Genomic DNA, 10,341 nt, shown 5'->3' with positions numbered 1-10,341 from the left:
GCCAACAGTTGGACAATAGTCCTCTCAGAGTGATACGACTAGTAGGGGCATCTTCTTGACATTGCAGGTGCTGTTCTGAGGGTAGAGTGGCTCTGAAGTGTGAGTAGGTTGGGCGTCTTGATCTAGATGGTCTGGCTTCACTTCCAGTTGTTGGGTGTTGTGATCCAGATGGTTTGGATTCACCTCCAGTCGGGGGGAGTGAGTTGAAGGTCCTGCAGCCACATTGGGGCCTCTGGAGGATGGGGCGCATAGGGCGGAGATGCAGGAGGAGATGAAGGGGGCGAAGCAGGACCCATAGGGGGCAGGTGAGATTCATGCCAGACTTCTTCAGGGACAATTGGAGTGTCCCCTGAAGAGTTCCTTCTGGAGCCCCTGAAAGAGTCACAGAAGCACCTGGAAATCCCGAGCTTGAGGTGGCCGCCGGAGATGAGGAGGAAGGTTGAGCAGCAGACGGATCATTAGAGACGGGATCAATAGCTCTGCATCAGAACCGACGTATCAATGGTTGGTCGTCTGAATCTGAATCTTCAGGTGAAGGTCGGGATTGACGAGCCAAAAGAGATGCAGCACTTTGACTTAGGGGATCAATAGCAAAACGCGCCTACCGGGCTGCACAAGAAGCTGCTCGGAAAGAAGGACTAGCAGGAGGTATGCCCGCTAACCTGGAGGGGTGGTCGGGGAGCCAATCGGAAAGCAGTTTCAGGAGTTGTTCGGGGGGCGGACAAGGGAGTTGTTTGAGGGGTCGACCGAGGAATTGCAGCGGTAGTCGCTCCTAACTGGGTAGGGGCAGAATGTGGAAGGCGTCTTCTTTCTAATATGATTCTGCCTCTACGCATTATTTTATGGTCGCTCAAGGGGAGGGGTTGGGCATCTGATGCTCAGAGCAGGGTGTTGGTTACACAGGGGAAACTAGAGTTGTAGTAACAATACCAAACACCAGGGTGGAGTAATTCAAGGTCAGGTAAAACTCACCCAGGGAGTGAGGCAGCTCGACAGAGGAAATGCGACTCAGCCTGAAAAAGGATAGCACATCCTTGGTCAGCAATCTCATTAAATCCGGTCTCCAGAACCTCAGTTGAGCCAAAGCCTCTATGAAGAGGGGTCAGTACTGAAGTCCCCCACGTATGGTGCTATAGGAAGCACTCGTTGCCACCGGGTGGGCCATTCCACATCGAAAGGAAATTTAAGGAAAAAATATTTATCCTTCCAATTAGCGTCGGAGGAGGGAATAGGACAAAAGAAAGTAGTGTGGGTACGGACCTGAAAGCGAAACAAGCCCTCACCTTGCTGGCGAGGAGTAAAGAAATAGTGGAATAGGCGGGCAGACAAGGATATGTCGCAAACTTCACACAAGACAACGAATTTGTATAGGATCCTTATAGAATTGGGAGTTAGTTGGCCCAGAGAAAGTCTAAAATATCGACTTACGTCAGAAAATAGAGGGTGAATGGGGAAACGAAGCCCAGCCACAAATTGCTCCTTGTAAAAAGTGACATATCCCACCGGAGGAGAGGAAGCCCGGTAAAGCGAGTTAGGAATAATGATGTGCATGTCTTCTGAGACTTTATAGTTGAAACGAAGATCGTCCAGATCCACTCCAGCGAAAGAAGATACTCCAGGGGGTAAATGATGGTAGAAAAAGCCATAGGAAGGATTTAAGTATGAGGCAGAGGGCAAGAGGATGAGGCAGAGGGCAAGAGGAAGCAAAAGGTCAGAGGGAGCAGAGAGAGAGAACAGAAGGAAGAAGCAGGCGAAAAAGTTTCAAGGGATAGAGGGGGAGGCCTATTTATAGACGATACTCATGAGGGTATTATGGTCAACCACCATCCAACGGCTTACAATAAAGGCGGTTAGGTTACCCAAGCAAAAGGAGCCATGAGATCATCACAGAAAATGGAGCTAAAGGAAGGGGTTGGAGAAAGTAAATGGTGTGATGTACGAGGGTCATCATGAGACATGGTTACCTCAAAAAATAACACCACTGTAGTACGAATCCTTTGAGATCTTCGTATGCTTTCTCTCTCTCTCTCTCTCTCTCTCTCTCTCACCTTTGCTTGTTATGTTCGAGGGGCGAACCCAGTTAGGGAGCCAGCTCAGGATACTAAGCGATCAGAGCCCTAGGGCAAGGGCACTAGTCAAAACGCCATCGTGGTCAAAACAGATCCTTGGTAAGGGAACAACCAGGTCTTAGTGGGAAGTATAGTAAAATAAAGAATTCTTAAGATAAAGGTAGTTGCAGATAGATTTCCTAAATCTTAAGTAACCTCAAACAAAAGCTTAAGAACCTCAAACAAAAGCCTAAGTAGCCTCAAACAAAAGCATATATGAAAGTTTGCATATGAAAAGTTTTACATCAAGGTCGGGGGTCTGAGGGAGGTACAACATCTGGGGGAGGTACAGAAGAAGCCAAGAAGTCATCATCGGTAGTAAAGGAAGGGAAGGCTCCATCAGGAAGTTTGTTCACAAGGCGAGTCTTGTCCAGGAAATTATCTGAGAGGGCAGAGCGAAGAAGACCTTGCTCAAACAATTGGCGTACAGCTCCCATGCCCCCATAGCATATCATCAAGTTAATTAAGTCACCTATTTTCTTCCTGAAGAGTGGAGATCTAACGTATATGAGTCTGTAGGCTTTAAGATGATCAGTTTCACCCAATCGGTATTCCACCAGCTCGACCTTTATCTTATTTGCATCCGCCAGAGCTAGCACATTCTCCTGTTTAAGGGTGGAGGCATCCTCCTGGGCCTTGAGAAGATCCGCTTGGAGGGACTTGATGGTGGCTTGGTCAATGTCCCACTGAGCCTTGAGAGCCTTTTCCCAGTTGGTACTTGCAGCCAGGTCTGCTTGGGCAACTTCCAGGTCTTTCTGCAAGAATTTATAAGACTCCCGAAGCGCCTTTAAATCTGTAGAGAGAGTGGCCAGCTCAGATTCTTTCTCAACCAGCTCGGATTCTTTCTCTTCCAGCTCAGTCGTAAGTTGGCGACAACGCTACCCTTCTGAGTTCAGTTTAGATTCCCTGGTATGCAGGGCCGCTTGCAGTTTCTTTATCTTTTCGGAGGACACCTGAGCTAGATTCCTAGCAGATTGAGCGGACTCCCCGATCGTGTGAAGATACGAATCTGGAGGGTCATCTGAAGTCTAAGGGTCAAGCGGATTGCGAGGAGTTAGTGGCAACTCCAATTCTCGAACATGAGCCTTCAGCGACTCATTCTCCCGCAACAGATCTATGGCAACCTGGGTCAAGCTCAAGCCCATGGAGCAGGCCTGCTCGGCAAAAAGAGGAGGGTCAGAATTAATTTTAGATAGTCAGACCAGGAAAAGGAAGACTCACCGATAGTATGTGCTGAGAAACCAGGTCCATCCCTTCCAACGGGAGCCTCCCCATAATTGCTCATTGGTCGACCGCCAGGAGATGGCTAAGGCTCCATGCAGTTGAATCTAGCTGCAGACAGGAGAAGTATCACCAGCCTCTACTAAATCCACTGCTAAATCCAATCCAGTTACAGAGGGCAGACGCCAGGAAGCTGTGAAATCATATTTACTCCTCCTGGATCATGCCCTAGTGTGAGCAGTTGAGGTGGAGGTGGTGGCAGGAGGAATAAAGGGGGTCTTAGAACTCCCGGGCTAGTCTCCAGTAGAGGGGCTGACCTGCTCGGGTCCTAAGGCCTAGACCGGAGTAGGTGCGGGGACTTCCGCTACAAGAGGAGACTCCTGGACCGGGGTTTTAGCCGTTTTAGCCTTGACCTTGAGGACTTTGGAGGAAGCCCGCCCGAGAGGAGGAAGTGAAGGGGAAGATTGAACTGAAGGCGTGACTCTTTTCTGCTTACACTGGAGGCGCAAGCACTTATCCGTAGGCGGAGAAAGAGTCTGCTCTTCCTTGATCGGTTCTTGGGGTATAGAGCCAATTCCAGGAATAGTAGCCCCCAGAAGGAGGGGGATAGAGGACTCTGCTGGCTCCTCCGCTATTTCATGTGAGGGAGTGGTGGAAGGAGCGACGAGTCCTTTCGCAACTTCTTCGCCAATGGCCTTCAAAATATCACTGGGCATCTTGGTCGAGTCGACCGAGTAGGCCCGAAACATAGCAACCTCTGCAAAGCAAGAAGGAAATACCTTAGTTAGCGAAGACTAGCGGAAGGAAAAGCAAAGTCTTACCAAATGGAGCTCCTATAGTCGCGGGGATCGGGTTGAGTCCAAAAAGATGTAAAAAGCCTTCTCGCAATATTACGGATAGGAGAAGGTGGACTCCATTTAGTTTCTCTGAAGTTGTATGGCAGATAGGTTGATGCTTATGATCGGGCAGTTCAAAAGGTGAAGGAAGGTTGGAGCGCCATTTGGTCGGCCAGGACACCGACTGAGGCATCTAAATGAAGAAGAAGTGGGATTTCCAACCTTTGATGGAGGAGGGCATATCAAAGAAGAATTTACACCCTACCCGGGATTATACCATGAACACACCGAGCTCGGATAGTTTGAGAGAGTAAAAGTGGTGGAAAAGTTGGACGGTTAAAGGAATTTGGTATACACGACAGAGGATGACCATTCCGCAGATAGCACGAATGGCATTGGGAGTAAATTGAGAAAGCGGGATACCGAAATATTTGCTCAAGGAGGAGAAAAATGGGTGAAGAGGAAAGCAAAGACCTCCTAAGAGTTGGTCCTTGAAAAAGTTGCAAAGCCTTGGGGAGGAGAAGAGGGGTGTTCATCCGGTCTGGGAGGTCATAGTTAGTAATCTTCAATAAGGTGCAAACTAGCATGGATCTGGGACAAGTCGTTGTTATCTAAGTCTGAATTATAATACGAATACCAAGGCACCTCCTTACCTTCAGCCATGAGAAAATTGGGGGGGATGAAGAGGAAGAGAAGAAGTGCTCACAAGAGACAAATATGGAAGGAAGACTTAACAGGAAGAGCAAGAAGAAGTAGAAGCGTCGAAAGCAGTCAAAATGGTGAGAGGGTGACGGCGGACAACCTTTAGGGTTTATAAAGCAAAACCCCTAGGAAGCATCGAAGGGGGGGGGGAGGTATGATAACTTGAGTCGTTAGATCTAGGGTCGTGTGCCAAAAGCCGCTGATCAGTCACAGTGGCGGGAAAGGTTCATGGGACACGTGTCATTCCCCTATGAAAGGTATTAATGATGGCCGTGACAAGCAAATCATGGAAGGAGATTTTTGTACGCCAGTGTTCTGGCGCGGGAAGGTCATATGTCAGAGGGAAAGACGATCATACGGTTACCTCGGGAAAAGCAAAGGAAAGGCATACGTCAGGGTCATGCGGCCACCTCGGGAAGGAGGGAGGAAAATGAAAGGGAGCATGAATTTGAATTTGGTGCTCAGTAAGATTTAAAATGAACAAATAGCTAATCTGATTAAAGTTTGTATGAGATATTTGCAGGAAATATCCCAAGTAGTGCACAATTGACTGGACACCTAAAATACGACACCAGAGCGGGAATTTTGGGGATAACCCCTAGGCCAGCCCTCAAATATCAATCCAATTCCTAGATCAACCCCAAGGAGTTTCTTAACGACTTCCTGCTCACACTTCCAGACTCTCGCCCCAGTGCAAATTATAAATGAGCATGCTCTCACACCCAACGACCATCCAGGTCGATGTCCTAGACTCTCGCTCCAGTGCGAGTTATAAGTGAGCATGCTCTCACGCCCAACGACCTTCCAGGTTGGTGTCCCAAACTCTCGCCCCAGTGCGAGTTATAAGTGTGCATGATCTCATGCCCAACGACCTTCCAGGTCGGTGTCCCATACTCTCGCCCTAGTGCGAGTTATAAGTGAGCATGCTCGCACGCCCAACAACCTTCCAAGTCGGTGTCCCAGACTCTCATCCCAGTGCGAGTTATAAGTGAGCATGCTCTCACGCCTAACGACCTTCTAGGTCGGTGTCCCAGACTCTCGCCCTAGTGTGAGTTATAAGTGAGCATGCTCTCACGATCAATGACCTTTCAGGTCGGTGTCCCAGACTCTTACCCTAGTGCGAGTTATAAGTGAACATGCTCTCATGCCCAATGACCTTCCAGGTCGGTATCCCAGACTCTTGCCCCAGTGCGAGTTATAAGTGAGCATGCTCTCACACCCAACGACCTTCCAAGTCGGTGCCCCAAACTCTCAGCCGAGTGTGAGTTATAAGTGAGCATGCTCTCATGCCCAACGACCTTCCGGGTCGGTGTCCCAGACTCTCGTCCTAGTGCGAGTTATAAGTGAGCATACTCTCACGCCCAACGACAGGTCGGTGTCCCAGACTCTCGCCCCAGTGCGAGTTATAAGTGAGCATGCTCTCATGCCCAACGACCTTCCAGGTCGGTGTCCCATACTCTCGCCTAAGTGTGAGTTATAAGTGAGCATGCTCTCACGCCCAACGACCTTCCCTGTCGGTGTCCCCAACTCTCGCCTCAATGCGAGTCACAACGGGACATACTCTCGTGCTCAACATGTCTGTAGGTCATAATTCCACTTCAAATATGAGATACAAGCAAGCATGTCCGTGTGAGCCACGACTTCCCAACCCTTGTGGTAAGGGAAAGGTTTGGTAAGTAAACTATCCTTTCTAAATTATCCTTTCTAGAAAATTTTCTTGGGGAGCATGTGTCTATGGAATATAATAATAGAAGGAGAGATAAAGAAGTACAAACCCACACCCTAATAGGCAGATAATGCAGAGAACATGGTTTATTTAACGAGAGGTGAGGAACATCTTTCAAGAGTTCACATTATTACAAGATCAAGATGTCCAGTCCCTCCTCGCCAGATAAGCCCACGCCTGAGCCAGTTCCTCCTTGATACATTGAATGATGCTTTGTAGATGGGCAATAGTTTCATCTTTTATCCGGCTTTCCTCTTGCAGGAGGGCTACAGTGTCCTCGTGCTTCAGCTTCAAGTAAGTAATGAAATGAGTCTGACTCTTCAAGTCTGAATAAGCCTTATGCTTTAGAGCTGCCTCAGCTCAAGTCCTGGATTTATCCGTCAACCAGAGTTCTTCCACTTCCCGACAGAGAGAGGACTGAAGGTCCTTAATATGCATCATCTCAAGCAAGCCTCATCTTTGTGAGTTAACAACTGAGTCAAATGAGTGAGCTGGTGGCACAGAGAAGATATCTCATCTGATTCCATGAGCAAAGAGGAAGGTAGCCTGAGGAAAGTGAAAGCGGCAGTATACGTGACCCTTTTTTAGAGAGGGGAATGTGAAGAGTGAACCTTGGAGCATGCGAAGATGTTTGGGAAATAGTGTGGCATTTATGGAAAAGTAGCATGATCGAGGATTGGAGAATGGACACGCATGCAGTAAAGTTCCACCTATCATTTCTGGAAGGTTATAAATTCTGAGTGGGATATTCGGAAAAGGGATAGCAGTTAAAGAGACACAAAGGCAAGGTCAGGTAAGAACGGGACCGAGGTCTAGTCAGTCAGACTGATGCCTCCTTCGACTAGACTTGAGGGGGGCCTTGTGATATGGTACATGATAGAGGGGTCAGATAACCGACGTGGTCCAAAGTCAAGCCCACGTGGAGGTCAGAAGTCAAGCCCATGCGAAAGTCAGAAGTCAAGCCCACATGGAGGTTAGAAGTCAAGCCTACATGACGGTCAAATGTCTAGCCTACGTGGTGGTCAAAAATCAAGATTACATGGCGGTTAGGGATGGGCCTATGTGGCATTCAGGTGTTAGGCCTACATGGCAAGTAGAAACTCGAAAGGTAGGATGTACAGTGCAGGATAAGCAGACTAAGACTCATAGGTCAGGACTTATAGGATAAGATACACAGAACAAAATATGTGGACCAAGACGTACAGTTCAGGATAAGCGGACTAAGGCTCACAGGTCAGGACTTACAGGATAAGATACGCAGAACATGATATGTAGATCAGGACATATAGTTCAGGATAGGCGGACTAAGGCTCACAGTCAGGAATTACATGATAAGATACGCAGAACAGGATATGCAGACCAGGATTTACAGTTCAGGATAGACGGACTAAGGCTCACAGGTCAGGACTTACAGGATAATATATGCAGAACAGGATATGTGGACCAAGACATACAGTTTAGGATAGGCGGACTAAGGCTTACAGGTCAGGACTTATAGGATAAGATACATAGGACAGGATATGCGAACCAGGACGTACAATTCAGGATCAAGATAGGTGGGCTAAGGCTTACAGTTCAGGACATACAAGATAAAATACGGAGCTAGGCCATGCATACAGGACCAGACATAAGGAACGGCAAGCGAGGGTCTCGAGTTGCAAGGCAATAATCGCAGGTCTGGATTTACCAGATTCATCGGATGGCAAATGCAGGGTTGGACATACAGTTCAGGACTTACAAGATAAAATACGGAGCTAGGTCGTGCATACAGGACCAGACTTAAGGGACGACAAGCGAGGGTCTTGAGTTGCAGGGCAGTAATCGCAGGTCTGGATTTACCATATTCACCGGATGGCAAATGCAGGGCTGAACATACAGATCTGGATTTACGGAGTGACAAACACAGACTAGGGAATGCAGGTCTGTGCCTACATGTCAAGGTTTGCAGGTACGGGGACCTAGTATAGGGTTAACAGACCTGGGTGGGCACGCACTATACGACAATCAAGACAAAGATTCGTAACAACCTGTCAGAGAATAATCATCACATGTCAGGGAATATGCTAACGTTCTAGGGCTCATTACCCCCCCCCCCCTCGATCCCTCCTCCGGCCTATAGGAAGATGCCACATGTCATTCACCACCAGGTAAATCCTGACACCTGACATTCCTTGACACTCATCAGACTCCAGAAGTACCCAGTGTCATATAAAAAGGGAGGTTTTTCCCTTACAGAGGTACGCTCATGCATCCTTTCACATTCGTCCTTTACTTTTCGTCCTTTCGTTTCACTGTACTTCTGGAGAAAAAGTACTTGACTTGAGCGTCGGGGGGCTTGATCCAGGGACTTTTTCCCTGGTTCTTGGTCTTTAACGACCGGAGTGCTTGTCTGAGTGTACGCAAGAGACCCTCGCCTCATTGTCCCAGTTATCACCCCCATCATTCACCCGTGGGAACCAGTAGGTACCAGGTCAACAAGGCATCTCCATAACTTTCCGTCAACAGCAAGGATAGCGCAGCCAGCCTCTATCCGACTCAATTTCTAGGCGAGATCATATCAGATTTAGCTTTTAGTTTTGGGTTTATGTCGATTATTTTTATAATTATATTTAACTTGATGATAGTCTAATTTTCGGTAGGTTCTAAAGTTTGTTTTTAGTTTGGTTGGTCTAGGTTTGTATTTTTGCTTTTGATTTGGTTTATTTGTTTTTACATAATCGATTTTATATTTGGATATATAATATTGGTTAATTCCTACTTACGTGGTTAAGCACGCTTTCGGAACTAAAGCTTTAGTTTGTTGTTTATATTGAGTCATTAGCGATATAAATGTTTTATTTGAACTTGACTTGTAGCCATGTCTATATTTTTTTCTCTTGTTGTAAATTTTTCTAAAAGCCCTTTTAATTTATTAATTTCTATTTTTAGTGTTGAATTTTCCTCCTTGAGTGTTAAATCTTGAGTTGGATTAGAAATTGTGATTTGTTGCTTGAGGTTTTGGTTTTCCTCAAGGAGTAATTTATTTTCATTTTCAATTGCAGTTAATTTTTTATCTAAACAAGCAATGACTTTGAAAATTTTCTTATTTAGACTAAGGTATACCTCTTCGGGGCCTTCAGAAACGAGTATGGGCTCGTGGCTCGATTCGGGTTTGGACCCATCTTCCAATTCTAACTCGTGAGCCATCAACGCAAGGTGGCTTTGGTGCTTCTGCTCTTCGCCTTCTGACTCTTCTGAAAGATCTTTCTTCTTGGTTGTCTTCGACTTGTCGCTCTTCAACTTCGGGCACTCGTTCTTGTAGTGGTCTTTCTTGTTTCACCCAAAGCAAGTCACGTTCCTTGGTTCAATTGGGGAGTTGATCTTCTGCAAGTCTTTTCTACTGAAGTTCTTCTTCCTCCTGGTGAACATCTTCCTTACCAGGTTCACCAGGTACTCTACGTCTTCTGAATCCTGGTCGGACTCATCTTCAGGTTCAGGCTTGGTCTTTGTCTTTTCTTTAGAGGAACCTACAAACAAAGTGATACCTTTCTCGGTTCTAGCATTAGTCTGCTCGTGTAATTCAAGTTCGCAAAATAACTCGTCTAATTTTAATTTAGAGAGATTCTTCCAAATCTTGTAGGCATCCACGATGGATGCCCACAATGCATTTCGAAGAAACACGTTTAGAGCGTACATGATTAAGTCGCGATTCTCCATTTGGTAGTTGATCACGTGAAGTCCATTGAGGATGTATTTGATCCTCGCATAG

This window comes from Zingiber officinale, chromosome 2A, assembly GCF_018446385.1.
Source record: "Zingiber officinale cultivar Zhangliang chromosome 2A, Zo_v1.1, whole genome shotgun sequence".
NCBI lineage: Eukaryota > Viridiplantae > Streptophyta > Magnoliopsida > Zingiberales > Zingiberaceae > Zingiber > Zingiber officinale.
The sequence above is the reverse complement of the archived record's forward strand: the minus strand, read 5'-3'. Positions refer to the sequence as shown.